General features: G+C 35.1%; 1 pseudogene; it reads left to right on the top strand.

The window, feature by feature from the left end:
• Positions 1 to 1,605: 1,605 nt before the first annotated feature.
• The window catches only part of LOC120163019, a 32,899-nt pseudogene continuing 14,300 nt past the window's right edge, over positions 1,606 to 20,204 (top strand).

Genomic DNA, 20,204 nt, shown 5'->3' with positions numbered 1-20,204 from the left:
AGGCGGCGATTGCTAGGGTGAAAACCCTAGCTGATGGAAGATCTGGGCCATAGGATCTTCTTTGATCTAACGGTGTGGAAGAATGACAGCACTGGAGACAAGTTGTAGAAACCCTAGCTACTGAGTTTGGGCTTCTTGGGCCTGCACCGGGTCTGACTGGTTCTACTTGTTGGGCTTCTGGGTCGGATCTGCTGCTTCTGGGCTTGGCTTGGGTTAAACTTGTAAAACAGGCTCCAAGTTATCAATTGGACCTCCAAACTTGTAAATGGGCCTCCGGATCATATTTGGTATTTTGTAATATTATTTAATAATACTAATATTATTAATATATAATATATAATAATAACGTATATAATAAAACATATATAATTAATAATATATAATAATAATATAAACGGACAAAAACTAGTGTTGTCAATAATATTTTAAAATATAAGATATGATACAATTCAATTCAATAAAATTAGAATAATGAAGTCAATTTATTAATTTAAAATACGTAAAATGATACTTTTCAATTATAATATATTAAATTCACTTTTATTTTAATTTTTATATTAAATGTGATTTAAAATATAAATAGAACATATTCATTTATTAATAAATTGTAATATTTGTTTATATATATTTTATATTTTTATATTTTCATATTATTCAATTATTTCATGTTTGAGTCCTTATAAGATCATTTATTACCATTAACTACTATATTATAAATATATAGATTATGTTACGTATAATAAGCAAATTTAGTGGTTAGGTCCCCTAGTTTTTCAACTTACATCCCATGTTCAAACCCCACTAGAAATAGTTATTGATTTAATATATTTTTCATTCATTCAATTAGTGACACGTGACACCATTTGATTGAATGAAAAATTTATTAAATAAAAAATATTAAAAAATCCAATTACACGATTGGATTGAGGATTAAATTGATTGAATTAAATAAAAGTTATGACCAAATTAATAGAATGTGTAAGTAATGATGACTAAATGTGTAATTAAACAAATTTTATTAACCGTCACTCATCTCCTAACGACAAGATTTAAAAACTTAGATAACCTTATCATTAATGGTACTCATTTGGGGAAGTTCTAACGAGCTATAGGCTATAGCCTTAATATACGACTAATGAAATGCGCTGCCGGTTTTGTTATTATATTTTTAACAAATCCGGTAAACAATTACCTAAAACATTATTATTTCTACCTAAAACATTAATGTTTTTTAATATTTCCGGTAAAGTGCTCAATAATAACAAAACCGGTAGAAAAAAATAATGTTTTAGGTAGCGCTTTACAGGGTATGTTAACAAAACCGGTAAAGCGCCCAATAATAACAAAACTTGTAGAAATAATAATGTTTTAGGTAATTTTTTATTGGATTTGTTAAAAAAATAATAACAAAACCGATAACATCTTTCTTTAACCGTATATTAAGACTGCTGCAAGGTAAACTTCCGCTACTAATTTGGCAGCATCATCCAATATTTATTTAAAAACTCTAATATTCCTGTGTAGCTTACGTGTCTTACTCTCGAAAAGAAGAGAAAAGAAAAAAAAAAGTGTAGTTAAGAGTAGTTAATCTTCTTATCCAAACCTGGAACACAAACCTCAACTATCTAGTTTTCGAGCTTTAAGGCTGGAACCGAACTTTCTTCTTGCATCCATTTATTTTTTCCATGGATGCTCTTCTTAAATCAAGCTTTACAATTGTCGTAACCGTCTTTCGGTTGGGCCCCAAAATTAGGCTTCGACTTGGATTAAACGAATTGGAGTCGCCACCAACAATTTATTTTATTATAAATGGGCTGATCGGATACCTTATTTCTTACCTGATCTACGTCTTACCAGTGATATGTCAGATTCGGGAGTCGGTTACAGTCAAGGAAGGGTTAGCACCCTTGAACTGCCCTTTCGGTACTATATAATTTCCAGTTATCTTTAGTTAAGAAAAAAATAACTTTAAATTAAAAGGTAAAATAACGATCCCAACGGCTTACCTTAGATTGATTTGAAAATGTGCCTTTAAAAAGATAGTGATGTTAGATTCATAGTGTAGTACAAAATTAAATTAAGTTAAAAATGTGTAAATATGAGAACAAACAGAAAAAATAAATAATGAGATAAGTAGACATAAGAATAAAGCAAAACTAAATAAAAGGGTAACATGAGTAAAAACGTAACAAAGTAAAAAAAAAGAATAGAAAAATATGAAAACGATATATGTATGATAATAAGTTATGGTACATTAAAAAGAAAGATAATGAATACACTATATATATACGAGAAAAAAATAGATATATAAGTACATATAAATAAACTTTAAAAGATCTGTATTAATTAATAAATAAAGATGGAGAGAGAGAAAAAATATATATACATATGTTTAAAAAAAGGTACAACAATAAAATACAATAAAATACAATAAAGAATATACATATAATGATAATAATAGTGAAAAAAGAGAAAAATATATTTATATACGTTAATAGTAAAATAATAATAAATATAATAGTTATAAATATATATATATATATAATAACTTTAAAAAACATTAAAATAAAAAATATTAGAATAAAAATAATTAATATATATTTATTTATTTAATAATACAAATTATCAAAAGAAATAAATAAAAATATGAAAATAATACATAAGGGACCGTTATGAAATAAAAGATAAAAATTAGGGCCAAATTAGAATTGAATTGGATTTTAAAAATTGAATTAGGGGGCTAAATTAAACACTTTGAAAATTGGGGGACCAAAACGCGAACCCCCCATTCCTGTTAAAAACACGCGGGTCAGACGAGGTCACAGGTCGGTTCAGGCATCTGATGGGTCTACTATAAAACCAATTTTTTTTTTCTAATTTCTCATTTCCTTCCTCCTCCCACGAAAGCACTCCCCCATTGGCTCAAAAATTCTCTCAAGTGTTCTTGAGATTCAAGAACAAGAGCCGTGTGCCGCCGCCTGAAAATGGTGGCCACCGCCTCGCCGCCGCTCATCGGCGGTGGTCCACCACAAAACCCATCTTTTTTAAAGACCACTCTCTTCCCTCAGTCCATAAATCCAAGTGGTTTCTCAAAAAATCGGCTAGAAAAATGTGGATCTAGGAAATAGGTTTCGAAAAAAATAAAAGGCCTCACTTCGTTCATCGGCCAAAACGTTTGTTTCTGGTGGTTTTCTGAGTCAAGAACAACAAAACGAAAACATGCAAGCCTCAAAACGAAAAAAAGGTACAAACTTTACCTTCTGTTGCTTTCAAAATCTCAAAAACGTTTCTGCTTTGCCTTGATAGTGCTCGTGATTTTGCTCGAAAGTTTCTGTTTTTATTTCGTATCAACTTCTAGTGTACAAATAAACTGATTACATGTATTTATACTAAAAAATAAACTATATTTAGCTTGATTTTTGAGTCCTACTCGAACTAAACTAATGTCTTATTTGCTATTTTTTGGTGTCCCAAACATCTACGTTACTGCGGTTGATGTATGAGGGATGGAGTGCCTTGAAACTCGACGTTGAATGTGTGAAAGGAGAGCTGGTAGCGGCGTGATACCCCTGGAGTCTTGGTGACGCGGCGCAGATGAGAACCAAATGGAAATGTAGGGTTTCTGGAAACCTTTGCGTGTTGTGGACCGTTGGATCACACCTTGATCCAACGGTTCCCATGGTTGGCGACTGGGACAAGAGTGGAGTGAGCTAGGGTTTTTGAAAACCCTAACCTATTGTGGGTATGGACCATTATGCGTTGTTGGGCCTGATACAAGATGTAAAACATATTTATAACAATATTTATACAATATATATAATATATATATAAATATATGTTCATTTCAGTCACAAAAAGTGTGTCTACAGCTGCCCCTCTTTGCCCATAGTCGTGTAACGGGGATAGGGCAAAGATTAAAAGACACACTTTTCATTTACCACAAACGTATCTGTAACCCCCCAGACCGATACGGGTAGCCCGATCTGATCCGGGAAGTCACATTAGGGTCACCGGAGCGACCCACCGTAAAAATAGCGGAAATTTTAAAACTTTTTATCAGAACATGTAAACTTATAAAATCATTTATCACTATTTAAAAATAAAACAGATTTCCAAACTCGTATATAAATCAAAATACAATTACATGCCCCCTAATCACAAATATCATACTCTGCAACCACGCCGGAAGAACTCCCTTACTGAAGTCGATAGATGCACTGGTACAATTGTTTTAACCTGAAAAGGTGAGTAATAGAGTGAGCTTTGGAAAGCTCAGTAATACAGAACTACCAGATGATGCTACATGACATGTAGATAAATAAAAAGCCATATAATTTCCTTATTGAATCATATGTATACCAGCTTGTAGAATAATTTGGGGTTCCCTTAGAAGTTCACGAGTAGAAGCCATGAATCTCAGTTCATAAGAAACCTTTCATACAATCACGTTTTCATGAGGTCAAATAGGATGTCTAGTGTGTTTCATCAATACGATAAAATCATAATAGGTACACTAATCAAATGATAGTTCAGTAAAATCCCATAAACCATATTGTAGTGGAGCTTTTTAAACTCGTATTTTAAAACCATCTTACAAAGAATTAACCTAAGGGAACATCTTAGGGCCTGAGAGCCTACCCAAGATAGATTTCGGGGCCGTGGGGCCTACCTAAGAACACATCTTAGGGCCGCAGGCCTACCCGAGAATGATCTCAGGGCCGCAGAGCCTACCTAAGTGTCACATTAGGTCCATAAAAATTTTCCAGCTTGATCAGAGCTGTACTTTACAAATCTATATCTCCAAGATACAGTTTATACAATGATACAAATCCATAAGCCATCACCGTTAAGTCGGTGCATCCATAAACAGAAACCATAGATTTCAGTGTACCACGTGTTAAAACAATAAACAATTATTTTCAAAATATAAGGAACACACTAGAGAATCCATATATTTTTCAGACGCATTTTGTAGTTATCAATATAGATAACACGAACTTGTGCAATTTGATCAGATTCCAGGAATAAGATCTCATTGAAGAGAATCGATTTCTAACCGATATAATCAGACATTTCTGATTGATACTTTAGAATTCCACTAAGTTTCCATGTGCATCAGGAAAACGTTCAGGAACCTTTTACATAATAATTCTAAATTCAGATTTACTGCGAGTGATTCCATTACCCAAACAATCAGGGGTATTCAGAATATACTTTGAATTCATAGGATTTCATCCCAATTGTACCAAATGAGGTATTCATAATCTTTTCCTTCTGCGTTACTTGCGTTTTCAAACATGACCGAATTGATTTTAGATCAAAATATGTAATCGAAGATTCAAGTCATTTACGATCTATGACTATCGATAGTATTATCAAACAACTCAAGTTACACAACTCACAGACTGATGCATGTCAACAAATCAATTCATTATCCTTCCAATGCATTCACTCTTTAATACCATAGTGCAGATCCATAGATCATCCCCATAATCATCACTGAATAAATCTTCCAACGGTCTTTATTTCATTTCCACGTTTCAACAATATCAGGAAATACTGACGTACTGGATCCATGGCTCATAACCCATAATGACAATTCATCATGTAAGTTCAACAGTGTTTCCAAACTCATCAAATCACCTATTTAATCCATACTCATTGATGTTACTTAGTTCGTTTGTTAAGCAAGTCTATCTCGATTACTTTAAGTTTTCCAGAATAATTCAGACGTTTCTGAATTTTCAATACACGTTGTACTACATTTCATTTCAATTTATTCATATAATAAAGTTATTATGGTATTCGTGGTTGATTTGACTAACGACTACCCACTTATTAGTACTGTATGCGCTCTAAAGTTGAGCTGCGCCAAGTACTTCCAGAATTATCATCGATCCAAATTTGAGCAGATGAACAAACATTCAAGTGATACTTATATCATTCAGGTAATGATATAGTACTAACGTTGGTTAATCACTTAAGTTGCGTTTCACAACTTTTACTGGTAGCACAACATCCATGTTTATTTGGATTTCTTAATTAATCCAAGACATTTACTTATTCTAGGTCATAAGGGCATTTTGGTCATTTTGGTGCTTAACATTTTTTCTATTCATTTCAAAGCTTGAGTATATCCATTCATTCCTGAGCTTGGTGACATTCTTGAGTTATTTCCATTCCAGGGTTAATTTGGTCATTTTATAATTCTAGAATATTTCAATCATTTCCTTCCATCCGGTCTTATTATTTAATTCAATCTTATCATTTACTTCAGTCCTTTCGAACAATTCTATCAGCAGAATACCTCCAATAAATTACTCTTCAAGTATTTACTCCTTATTCGAATATTTTCGGGTCAAGTGTCTTCTCAGATTTTACAAACGAAATATTATAAATTTTTCTGTACAAAGACAGGATCTTAACAATTAAATTCGTACTTAATCGAGTTAAGTACAAATCCTCAAAGTACTCTCTCATTCAGGGTCAATTCAGACTATTTTATCTCTCAAGGGCATTTTCGTAATTTCTTAACCAAATAATTTCAATATTAGCACTTAACGAAAATAATTATAATTTAGAGATCTTATGATCAATTGCTTTCCCGAACATTCTTTGATTTTGAAATGATTCATTCACAAACTCTCATAGGATTAAAACCGATTATCCAAAATTTCCAAATAAAACTAACATTTCTTATGCACATCAGTAGTTATATCGGATCAATATGTATTTTCAGAGTTATTAACCAACTTCCAGGGGCAATTCTTGTCATTTTCCAACATAAGGGTAATTTCGTAATTTTACCATATCGGAGTATTCTCATAATTTTTCATCCAAGTATCTTTAACATTTAACCCTTGATGATATAAAATATAAGTTACAAATCCAGAGCTGATTTCTTTATCACAAATCACAAACTTGTAATTTAATTCTAACAATTATCAATCTCTTATCTTAGTCATTCGATCCGTATTCAGTTACAGAATTTCTACCACATTCATATCGAGTGAATAAATTATTCAACTCTACAAAAGTGACCAACATTATCTTATTCATGCATTTACCAATATCAACATGCTCCATAAAGCATAAAGAGGTAGTAAAGTATTACCTCGATTTCCGTGCAATACCGATCGACCATAAAAATTCCATTCGAACGCCTTTGATCTTCAATTCAACTTCCAATAATTCCTCAGATACATATCAACATAAATTATATCAGAAACGAAGCTTAATTACGATAAACGGATCGAATTGGGTGATAAATCAGTGAAAGACGGCTTACCGGGTTCGAATTTGGCGAAACGGACTTCGGATTCGGATTCAGGACGTCGAAAGCATAAAATATGACTTTTCGGAAATTTGGAATATTCGATCAAAATCAAAGTCAACGGGTTTGACTGGCAATTTAAAGGTCTTCGGGTTTGAATTTCGAAAAACGGACAGCGGAATCGGATTTGGAACGTCGAAAAATGTCAGGATAGGTATACTCGGTCGAAGTCAAAGGTCGTTTAATGCTCGATCAAAGCCGGTCAAAGTTTTGGTCAACAATGGTCAACGTGGGTCAACGGTCAACGGGTCAACGGTCAACGGGTCAACGGGTCGGGTCGGGTCAACTGGTCGGGTAAACGGGTCGGGTCGGGTTATGACCGGTCAAACCGGTCAAAACAGTTCCAAAACCGGTCAAACCGGTCACTTTTCTCTTCCCCACGCGCAGTGGCGGCGCGTGGGGGCGCGTGAACAGTGATAAAATCCCGGAAAAATTTCTAAAAATTATTTTGAGCGATTTCGAGATACTTACAAAGCTCGGTTCACAATTTTGAACGGCGGAGAGCTCGATTTCAACAAATCGGGAAGTTTGACCGGTTCACCTCCCAACGCGCCGCCGCCGCCGGAGAAAAAGGAGAACACCGATGGACTCGGAACGGCACAAGGAACACGATGGTGCGGGAGGTGTCGTAAACGGATGACCCGATCGTCGTGAATCGATGAAAAACCAACTAAAACCGAGTTATTACCGACAATATTTCCGACTGAAATTCACGACGAACGGCGATGATTCACGACGAAAGGTTTGAGGGGTTTTGTTCCTCGGTTGACAACGAACACGATGGTTGTTTCGGCTCGTCGTTTGGAGGTCGGACGGCGAGTAGATCGGAGTTGGAAGTTGGGTTGATGGAGAAGGGAAATCTTGAAAATTTCTGCTGCCTGCGCACGAGAATCAGATTTATAATTCAACATATTAAAAAAATGGTTAAATCATGGGTTTAGCCACTGAACTTTCTGCACTTCTGAAAACGGTTTGCCAACTTTAGAACTTTACAATTTAATCCCCTGTTTCTTTCAAAATACCAAATTAAATCCACCAATTTATATTTTCTTAAATTTAGCCCCTAAATTGGGGTGTTACAATTCTCCCCTCCTTAAAAAAATTTCGTCCTCGAAATTCCTTCATTTCACATAATTGCATAAATGAAACTTCCATCAGTTCTTTCAAATCTATCAATAGCTTTTATAAAAGTACGATTCCTCCACTTATCCTTAACCAGCTGAGCATACATTCTTATCATAAATTTTTCCTTATTTCAATAAAAGAATTTAAAATTTTCTCGAGTAATCAATCTCTTCAGAATTCTCCCTCAGTCCAAGTAAATAATCAGAACAACTTTATTCTTGTGAAATCAATTCAGCATTGGATACGTGAATAGGCTCGTAGAGCAGCAACATATCTCAATTTCATTTCCGGAGTCGAGTCAGAAATTCTCAGATGAATAACTCTCACATGGCTCATGAGATACTTTACAGCGTTTAGACATATGTTACTGGTATTCCTTTTTGTACAAGTATAGCCTTAGCAGATAGAAACTTTGGTTTACTCAATACAGATAGGGACTCAGCCCTGGAGTTCCGGCTCAGAGAGGTACGATTGCAGTCTAGGGGCATGTACTGATCAGACATATTTTGACATTTGACCGGCCGGTCTATCTTGAAAAATTTTGACTCAAACCATAGCTCTGATACCACTAAATGTAACCCCCCCAGACCGATACGGGTAGCCCGATCTGATCCGGGAAGTCACATTAGGGTCACCGGAGCGACCCACCGTAAAAATAGCGGAAATTTTAAAACTTTTTATCAGAACATGTAAACTTATAAAATCATTTATCACTATTTAAAAATAAAACAGATTTCCAAACTCGTATATAAATCAAAATACAATTACATGCCCCCTAATCACAAATACCATACTCTGCAACCACACCGGAAGAACTCCCTTACTGAAGTCGATAGATGCACTGGTACAATTGTTTTAACCTGAAAAGGTGAGTAATAGAGTGAGCTTTGGAAAGCTCAGTAATACAGAACTACCAGATGATGCTACATGACATGTAGATAAATAAAAAGCCATATAATTTCCTTATTGAATCATATGTATACCAGCTTGTAGAATAATTTGGGGTTCCCTTAGAAGTTCATCGAGTAGAAGCCATGAATCTCAGTTCATAAGAAACCTTTCATACAATCACGTTTTCATGAGGTCAAATAGGATGTCTAGTGTGTTTCATCAATACGATAAAATCATAATAGGTACACTAATCAAATGATAGTTCAGTAAAATCCCATAAACCATATTGTAGTGGAGCTTTTTAAACTCGTATTTTAAAACCATCTTACAAAGAATTAACCTAAGGGAACATCTTAGGGCCTGAGAGCCTACCCAAGATAGATTTCGGGGCCGTGGGGCCTACCTAAGAACACATCTTAGGGCCGCAGGCCTACCCGAGAATGATCTCAGGGCCGCAGAGCCTACCTAAGTGTCACATTAGGTCCATAAAAATTTTCCAGCTTGATCAGAGCTGTACTTTACAAATCTATATCTCCAAGATACAGTTTATACAATGATACAAATCCATAAGCCATCACCGTTAAGTCGGTGCATCCATAAAACAGAAACCATAGATTTCAGTGTACCACGTGTTAAAACAATAAAACAATTATTTTCAAAATATAAGGAACACACTAGAGAATCCATATATTTTTCAGACGCATTTTGTAGTTATCAATATAGATAACACGAACTTGTGCAATTTGATCAGATTCCAGGAATAAGATCTCATTGAAGAGAATCGATTTTTAACCGATATAATCAGACATTTCTGATTGATACTTTAGAATTCCACTAAGTTTCCATGTGCATCAGGAAAACGTTCAGGAACCTTTTTACATAATAATTCTAAATTCAGATTTACTGCGAGTGATTCCATTACCCAAACAATCAGGGGTATTCAGGAATATACTTTGAATTCATAGGATTTCAGCCCAATTGTACCAAATGAGGTATTCATAATCTTTTCCTTCTGCGTTACTTGCGTTTTCAAACATGACCGAATTGATTTTAGGTCAAAATATGTAATCGAAGATTCAAGTCATTTACGATCTATGACTATCGATAGTATTATCAAACAACTCAAGTTACACAACTCACAGACTGATGCATGTCAACAAATCAATTCATTATCCTTCCAATGCATTCACTCTTTAATACCATAGTGCAGATCCATAGATCATCCCCATAATCATCACTGAATAAATCTTCCAACGGTCTTTATTTCATTTCCACGTTTCAACAATATCAGGAAATACTGACGTACTGGATCCATGGCTCATAACCCATAATGACAATTCATCATGTAAGTTCAACAGTGTTTCCAAACTCATCAAATCACCTATTTAATCCATACTCATTGATGTTACTTAGTTCGTTTGTTAAGCAAGTCTATCTCGATTACTTTAAAGTTTTCCAGAATAATTCAGACGTTTCTGAATTTTCAAATACACGTTGTACTACATTTCATTTCAATTTATTCATATAATAAAGTTATTATGGTATTCGTGGTTGATTTGACTAACGACTACCCACTTATTAGTACTGTATGCGCTCTAAAGTTGAGCTGCGCCAAGTACTTCCAGAATTATCATCGATCCAAATTTGAGCAGATGAACAAACATTCAAGTGATACTTATATCATTCAGGTAATGATATAGTACTAACGTTGGTTAATCACTTAAGTTGCGTTTCACAACTTTTACTGGTAGCACAACATCCATGTTTATTTGGATTTCTTAATTAATCCAAGACATTTACTTATTCTAGGTCATAAGGGCATTTTGGTCATTTTGGTGCTTAACATTTTTTCTATTCATTTCAAAGCTTGAGTATATCCATTCATTCCTGAGCTTGGTGACATTCTTGAGTTATTTCCATTCCAGGGTTAATTTGGTCATTTTATAATTCTAGAATATTTCAATCATTTCCTTCCATCCGGTCTTATTATTTAATTCAATCTTATCATTTACTTCAGTCCTTTCGAACAATTCTATCAGCAGAATACCTCCAATAATTACTCTTCAAGTATTTACTCCTTATTCGAATATTTCGGGTCAAGTGTCTTCTCAGATTTTACAAACGAAATATTATAAATTTTTCTGTACAAAGACAGGATCTTAACAATTAAATTCGTACTTAATCGAGTTAAGTACAAATCCTCAAAGTACTCTCTCATTCAGGGTCAATTCAGACTATTTTATCTCTCAAGGGCATTTTCGTAATTTCTTAACCAAATAATTTCAATATTAGCACTTAACGAAAATAATTATAATTTAGAGATCCTATGATCAATTGCTTTCCCGAACATTCTTTGATTTTGAAATGATTCCTTCACAAACTCTCATAGGATTAAAACCGATTATCCAAAATTTCCAAATAAAACTAACATTTCTTATGCACATCAGTAGTTATATCGGATCAATATGTATTTTCAGAGTTATTAACCAACTTCCAGGGGCAATTCTTGTCATTTTCCAACATAAGGGTATTTCGTAATTTTACCATATCGGAGTATTCTCATAATTTTTCATCCAAGTATCTTTAACATTTAACCCTTGATGATATAAAATATAAGTTACAAATCCAGAGCTGATTTCTTTATCACAAATCACAAACTTGTAATTTAATTCTAACAATTATCAATCTCTTATCTTAGTCATTCGATCCGTATTCAGTTACAGAATTTCTACCACATTCATATCGAGTGAATAAATTATTCAACTCTACAAAAGTGACCAACATTATCTTATTCATGCATTTACCAATATCAACATGCTCCATAAAGCATAAAGAGGTAGTAAAGTATTACCTCGATTTCCGTGCAATACCGATCGACCATAAAAATTCCATTCGAACGCCTTTGATCTTCAATTCAACTTCCAATAATTCCTCAGATACATATCAACATAAATTATATCAGAAACGAAGCTTAATTACGATAAACGGATCGAATTGGGTGATAAATCAGTGAAAGACGGCTTACCGGGTTCGAATTTGGCGAAACGGACTTCGGATTCGGATTCAGGACGTCGAAAGCATAAAATATGACTTTTCGGAAATTTGGAATATTCGATCAAAATCAAAGTCAACGGGTTTGACCGGCAATTTAAAGGTCTTCGGGTTTGAATTTCGAAAAACGGACAGCAGAATCGGATTTGGAACGTCGAAAAATGTCAGGATAGGTATACTCGGTCGAAGTCAAAGGTCGTTTAATGCTCGATCAAAGCCGGTCAAAGTTTTGGTCAACACTGGTCAACTGGGTCAACGGTCAACGGGTCAACGGTCAAAGGTCAACGGGTCGGGTCGGGTCAACTGGTCGGGTAAACGGGTCGGGTAAACGGGTCGGGTCGGGTTATGACCGGTCAAACCGGTCAAAACAGTTCCAAAACCGGTCAAACCGGTCACTTTTCTCTTCCCCACGCGCAGTGGCGGCGCGTGGGGGCGTGAACAGTGATAAAATCCCGGAAAATTTTCTAAAAATTTTGAGCGATTTCGAGATACTTACAAAGCTCGGTTCACAATTTTGAACGGCGAAGAGCTCGATTTCAACAAATCGGGAGTTTGACCGGTTCACCTCCCAACGCGCGCCGCCGCCGGCGAAAAGGAGAACACCGATGGACTCGGAACGGCACAAGGAACATGGTGCGGGAGGTGTCGTAAACGGATGACCCATCGTCGTGAATCGATGAAAAACCAACTAAAACCGAGTTATTACCGACAATATTTCCGACTGAAATTCACGACGAACGGCGATGATTCACGACGAAAGGTTTGAGGGGTTTGTTCCTCGGTGACAACGAACACGATGGTTGTTTCGGCTCGTCGTTTGGAGGTCGGACGGCGAGTAGATCGGAGTGGAAGTTGGGTTGATGGAGAAGGGAAATCTTGAAAATTTCTGCTGCCTGCGCACGAGAATCAGATTATAATTCAACATATTAAAAAATGGTTAAATCATGGGTTTAGCCACTGAACTTCTGCACTTCTGAAAACGGTTTGCCAACTTTAGAAACTTTACAATTTAATCAATTTATATTTTCTTAAATTTAGCCCCTAAATTGGGGTGTTACAATTCTCCCCTCCTTAAAAAATTTCGTCCTCGAAATTCCTTCATTTCACATAATTGCATAAATGAAACTTCCATCAGTTCTTTCAAATCTATCAATAGCTTTTATAAAAGTACGATTCCTCCACTTATCCTTAACCAGCTGAGCATACATTCTTATCATAAATTTTCCTTATTTCAATAAAGAATTTAAAATTTTCTCGAGTAATCAATCTCTTCAGAATTCTCCCTCAGTCCAAGTAAATAATCAGAACAACTTTATTCTTGTGAAATCAGCATTGGATACGTGAATAGGCTCGTAGAGCAGCAACATATCTCAATTTCATTTCCGGAGTCGAGTCAGAAATTCTCAGATGAATAACTCTCACATGGCTCATGAGATACTTTACAGCGTTTAGACATATGTTACTGGTATTCCTTTTTGTACAAGTATAGCCTTAGCAGATAGAAACTTTGGTTTACTCAATACAGATAGGGACTCAGCCCTGGAGTTCCGGCTCAGAGAGGTACGATTGCAGTCTAGGGGCATGTACTGATCAGACATATTTTGACATTTGACCGGCCGGTCTATCTTGAAAAATTTTGACTCAAACCATAGCTCTGATACCACTAAATGTAACCCTCCAGACCGATACGGGTAGCCCGATCTGATCCGGGAAGTCACATTAGGGTCACCGGAGCGACCCACCGTAAAAATAGCGGAAATTTTAAAACTTTTTATCAGAACATGTAAACTTATAAAATCATTTATCACTATTTAAAAATAAAACAGATTTCCAAACTCGTATATAAATCAAATACAATTACATGCCCCTAATCACAAATACCATACTCTGCAACCACGCCGGAAGAACTCCCTTACTGAAGTCGATAGATGCACTGGTACAATTGTTTAACCTGAAAAGGTGAGTAATAGAGTGAGCTTTGGAAAGCTCAGTAATACAGAACTACCAGATGATGCTACATGACATGTAGATAAATAAAAAGCCATATAATTTTATTGAATCATATGTATACCAGCTTGTAGAATAATTTGGGGTTCCCTTAGAAGTTCATCGAGTAGAAGCCATGAATCTCAGTTCATAAGAAACCTTTCATACAATCACGTTTTCATGAGGTCAAATAGGATGTCTAGTGTGTTTCATCAATACGATAAAATCATAATAGGTACACTAATCAAATGATAGTTCAGTAAAATCCCATAAACCATATTGTAGTGGAGCTTTTTAAACTCGTATTTTAAAACCATCTTACAAAGAATTAACCTAAGGGAACATCTTAGGGCCTGAGAGCCTACCCAAGATAGATTTCGGGGCCGTGGGGCCTACCTAAGAACATCTTAGGGCCGCAGGCCTACCCGAGAATGATCTCAGGGCCGCAGAGCCTACCTAAGTGTCACATTAGGTCCATAAAAATTTTACAGCTTGATCAGAGCTGTACTTTACAAATCTATATCTCCAAGATACAGTTTATACAATGATACAAATCCATAAGCCATCACCGTTAAGTCGGTGCATCCATAAAACAGAAACCATAGATTTCAGTGTACCACGTGTTAAAACAATAAAACAATTATTTTCAAAATATAAGGAACACACTAGAGAATCCTATATTTTTCAGACGCATTTTGTAGTTATCAATATAGATAACACGAACTTGTGCAATTTGATCAGATTCCAGGAATAAGATCTCATTGAAGAGAATCGATTTCTAACCGATATAATCAGACATTTCTGATTGATACTTTAGAATTCCACTAAGTTTCCATGTGCATCAGGAAAACGTTCAGGAACCTTTTTACATAATTATAAATATATAGATTATGTTACGTATAATAAGCAAATTTAGTGGTTAGGGCCCCTAGTTTTTCAACTTACATCCCATGTTCAAACCCCACTAGCAATAGTTATTGATTTAAATATTTTCATTCATTCAATTAGTGACACGTGACACCATTTGATTAAATGAAAATTTATTAAATAAAAAATATTAAAAAAATCCATTACACGGATTGAGGATTAAATTGATTGAATTAAATAAAAGTTATGACCAAATTAATAGAATGTGTAAGTAATGATGACTAAATGTATAATTAAACAAATTTATTAACCGTCACTCATCTCCTCTGTTAATATCTAATGACATGTGACTTAATTGACAAGATTTAAATAGTTAGATAACAACAAGATTTAAAAACTTAGATAACCTTATCATTAATGGTACTCATTTGGGGAAGTTCTAACGAGCTATAGGCTATAGCCTTAATATACGACTAATGAAATGCGCTGCCGGTTTTGTTATTATATTTTTAACAAATCCGGTAAACAATTACCTAAAACATTATTTTCTACCTAAACATTAATTTTTTTTAATATTTCCGGTAAAGTGCTCAATAATAACAAAACCGGTAGAAAAAATAATGTTTTAGGTAGCGCTTTACAGGGTATGTTAACAAACCGGTAAAGCGCCCAATAATAACAAAACTTGTAGAAATAATAATGTTTTAGGTAATTTTTTATTGGATTTGTTAAAAAAATAAACAAAACCGATAACATCTTTCTTTAACCGTATATTAAGACTGCTGCATGGTAAACTTCCGCTACTAATTTGGCAGCATCATCCAATATTTATTTAAAAACTCTAATATTCCTGTAGCTTACGTGTCTTACTCTCGAAAGAAGAAAAAAAGAAAAAAAAAAGTGTAGTTAAGAGTAGTTAATCTTCTTATCCAAACCTGGAACACAACCTCAACTATCTAGTTTTCGAGCTTTAAGGCTGGAACCGAACTTTCTTCTTGCATCCATTTATTTTTCCATGGATGCTCTTCTTAAATCAAGCTTTACAATTGTCGTAACCGTCTTTCGGTTGGGCCCCGAAATTAGGCTTCGACTTGGATTAAACGAATTTGGAGTCGCCACCAACAATTTATTTTTATTAAATGGGCTGATCGGATACCTATTTCTTACCTGATCTACGTCTTACCAGTGATATGTCAGATTCGGGAGTCGGTTACAGTCAAGGAATGGTTAGCACCCTTGAACTGCCCTTTCGGTACTATATAATTTCCAGTTATCTTTAGTTAAGATAAAAATAACTTTAAATTAAAAGGTAAAATAACGATCCCAACGGCTTACCTTAGATTGATTTGAAAATGTGCCTTTAAAAATAGTGATGTTAGATTCATAGTGTAGTACAAAATTAAATTAAGTAAAAACGTGTAAATATGAGAACAAACAGAAAATAAATAATGAGATAAGTAGACATAAGAATAAAGCAAACTAAATAAAAGGGTAACATGAGTAAAAACGTAACAAAGTAAAAAAAAAAAGAATAGAAAAATATGAAAATGATATATGTATGATAATAGTTATGGTACATTAAAAGAAAGATAATGAATACATTATATATACGAGAAAAAAATAGATATATAAGTACATATAAACAAACTTTAAAGATCCACATTAATTAATAAATAAAGATGGAGAGAGAGAAAAAATATATATATGTTTAAAAAAAGGTAAAAAATAAAATACAATAAAGAATATACATATAATGATAATAATAGTGACAAAAGAGAAAAATATATTATATACGTTAATAGTAAAATAATAATAATATAATAGTTATAAATATATATATATATATATATATATATAATAACTTTAAAAAACATTAAAATAAAAAAATATTAGAATAAAAATAATTAATATAATTATTTATTTAATAATACAAATTATCAAAAAGAAATAAATAAAAATATGAAAATAATACAAGGGACCGTTATGAAATAAAAGATAAAAATTAGGGCCAAATTAGAATTGAATTGGGTTTTAAAAATTGAATTAGGGGGCTAAATTAAACACTTTGAAAATTGGGGGACCAAAACGCGAACCCCCCTTCTGTTAAAACACGCGGTCAGACGAGGTCACAGGTCGGTTCAGGCATCTGATGGGTCTACTATAAAACCAATTTTTTTTAATTTCTCATTTCCTTCCTCCTCCCACGAAAGCACTCCCCCTTTGGCTCAAAAATTCTCTCAAGTGTTCTTGATTCAAGAACAAGAGTCGTGCGCCGCCGCCTGAAAATGGTGGCCACCGCCTCGCCGCCGCTCATCGCGGTGGTCCACCACAAAACCCATCTTTTTTAAAGACCACTCTCTTCCCTCAGTCCATAAATCCAAGTGGTTTTCTCAAAAAATCGGCTCGAAAATGTGGATCTAGGAAATAGGTTTCGAAAAAAATAAAAGGCCTCACTTCGTTCATCGGCCAAAACGTTTGTTCTGGTGGTTTTCCGAGTCAAGAACAACAAAACGAACACATGCAGCCTCAAACGAAAAAAAGGTACAAACTTTACCTTCTGTTGCTTTCAAAATCTCAAAACGTTTCTACTTTGCCTTGATAGTGCTCGTGATTTTGCTCGAAAGTTTCTGCTTTTATTTCGTATCAACTTCTAGTGTACAAATAAACTGATTACATGTATTTATACTAAAAAATAAACTATATTAGCTTGATTTTTGAGTCTACTCGAACTAAACTAATGTCTTATTTTCTATTTTTTGGTGTCCCAAACATCTACGTTACTGCGGTTTGATGTATGAGGGATGAGTGCCTTGAAACTTGACGTTGAATGCGTGAAATGAGAGCTGGTAGCGGGTGATACCCCTGGAGTCTTGGTGACGCGCGCAGATGAACCAAATGGAAATGTAGGGTTTCTGGAAACCTTTGCGTTTGTGGACCGTTGGATCACACCTTGATCCAACGGTTCCCATGGTTGGCGGGACAAGAGTGGAGTGAGCTAGGGTTTTTGAAAACCCTAACCTGTTGTGGGTATGGACCATTATGCATTGTTGAGCCTGATACAAGATGTAAAACATATTTATAACATATTTATATATATAATATATATATATATATATATAAAATATGTTCATTTCAGTCACAAAAAGTGTGTCTACAGCTGCCCCTCTTTGCCCATAGTCGGTAACGCGGATAGGGCAAAGATTAAAGACACACTTTTCATTTACCACAAACGTATCATCCCTATATGGGTCAAATCCCATCGAATATCTAGAGTTAAATCTGATAATTGAAATCACAAAATTACTCCCTCGTCGTGAGGTCGGTTAAACTGGAAACTCTAAGCACGATATCCTTCGTCGTGAAGTTGAAATCGTACTCAAACCCTTGTAAGTGGCCTCTGAACCATCTTCTAGCTCACGATACTTCGTCGTGGAGGTGAAAAACTTATCCTGAAGACTTCGGTATTGATGTGTCATAGATGACTCACTCGTGAAGTTGGGTCAATCTGTTGGTGAAGTTGGAATTGTATACGGCCTCTTCGCCGTAAAGTTGACCCTGGGAATTGGATATCCTTCGTCGTGAAGTTGAAATCCAATGTAAGCTGTGTTGTTTCGAGGCCAACATCCTCCGCCGTGAAGTGAATTGACTCTGAAACTAGAAAGTTTATGACAGACACTCCTTCTTTGAGTTGAATATCCTTCGTCGTGAAGTTGAAATCCAATCTAGAGATGGATGCTGCTTGTGTGCACATTCCCTTCGTTGTGAAGTTGAAACCGTGGGTGGCCTCTTCGTTGTGAAGTTGAGCCTGAGAATTGATATCCTTCGTCGTGACGTTAAATCCAAGTAAGTCGTATTGCTCCGAGTTCAATATCCTTCGTCGTGAAGTTTGAAATTAGTTCTGGAACTAGAAAATTGTTTGTTGACAGTCAGCCACCCCTTCACTGTGAAGTTGAGCTTGTGTTGTCTTGGTCCAATATCCTTGCTGTGAAGTTGAAATTGGATATGAAATTGGGAATTATTTGTTGAGAGTCACGCCCCTTCGCCGTGAAGTTGAGCTTGTGCTGTCTTGAGTCCATATCCTTCGTTGTGAAGTTGAAATTGACTCTGAAAGCTGTTTGTTGACAATCAGCCGCCCCTTCATCGTGAAGTTGAGCTTGTGTTGTCTTGGGTCCAATATCCTTCGCTATGAAGTTGAAATTGGTTATGACATTGGGAAGCCCCTTCGTCGTGAAGTTGAGCCTCAAATGGCGCGATATCCTCCGTTGTGGAGTTGAAATTGACTCTGAAAGCTGTACTTTTCAATGAATCTTTGTACAGTAATATGCGATTATCTTTTGCATAAGTAGATAAATCATTAAGTGTAAGTTCAATTCAAGATGCTCGAAAGGAATTGATTTAGAGAAAAAGATTGTATTTATTCATAAGGGAGAAAAAGAACAAATAATACATGACAAACATTTTGGAAAATGAATACATGATGAAGTATGAGATCCCGATAATGTGGGCACTTCTGAGCTGAAAAGCCGTCAAGTGACTTTGAACACAGCCTTTGCCAAGGGATCTTTGAGAATGCGACAATGTTCTGGAGAGTGCAACCCTTCTCCGACTTGTTGAGTTTGCTGGAGATTCAGATGCCGGGATGCTTCCACTGTTTGGATTTCTTGAACTGATATCCAAATCGCCCTTTCAGGTTTTCAACTTGGACCCATTCTTGGTTGCAAGATGCCCTTTGCGGGTTTTCATCTTGAACCCACCTTATTTTCTTTTCTTTTTCTTTTGTTTTTTTTTCTTTTTTCCCTTTTCCTTTTTTTTCAATTTAGGGCGCCCTTTCAGGTTTTCACCCTAAATGATTTTTTATTTTTTTCCTTTTTCTTTTTCTCTTTTTTTTAACTTAGGACGCCCTCTCGGGTTTTCATCCTAAGCGAAGTACTTTTTGACTGCATCCGAGTTG

Source organism: Hibiscus syriacus, unplaced genomic scaffold, assembly GCF_006381635.1.
Source record: "Hibiscus syriacus cultivar Baekdansim isolate YM2019G1 unplaced genomic scaffold, ASM638163v2 tig00111427_pilon, whole genome shotgun sequence".
Classification (NCBI taxonomy): Eukaryota; Viridiplantae; Streptophyta; class Magnoliopsida; order Malvales; family Malvaceae; genus Hibiscus; species Hibiscus syriacus.
This window is presented reverse-complemented; position numbering and strand designations above follow the sequence as displayed.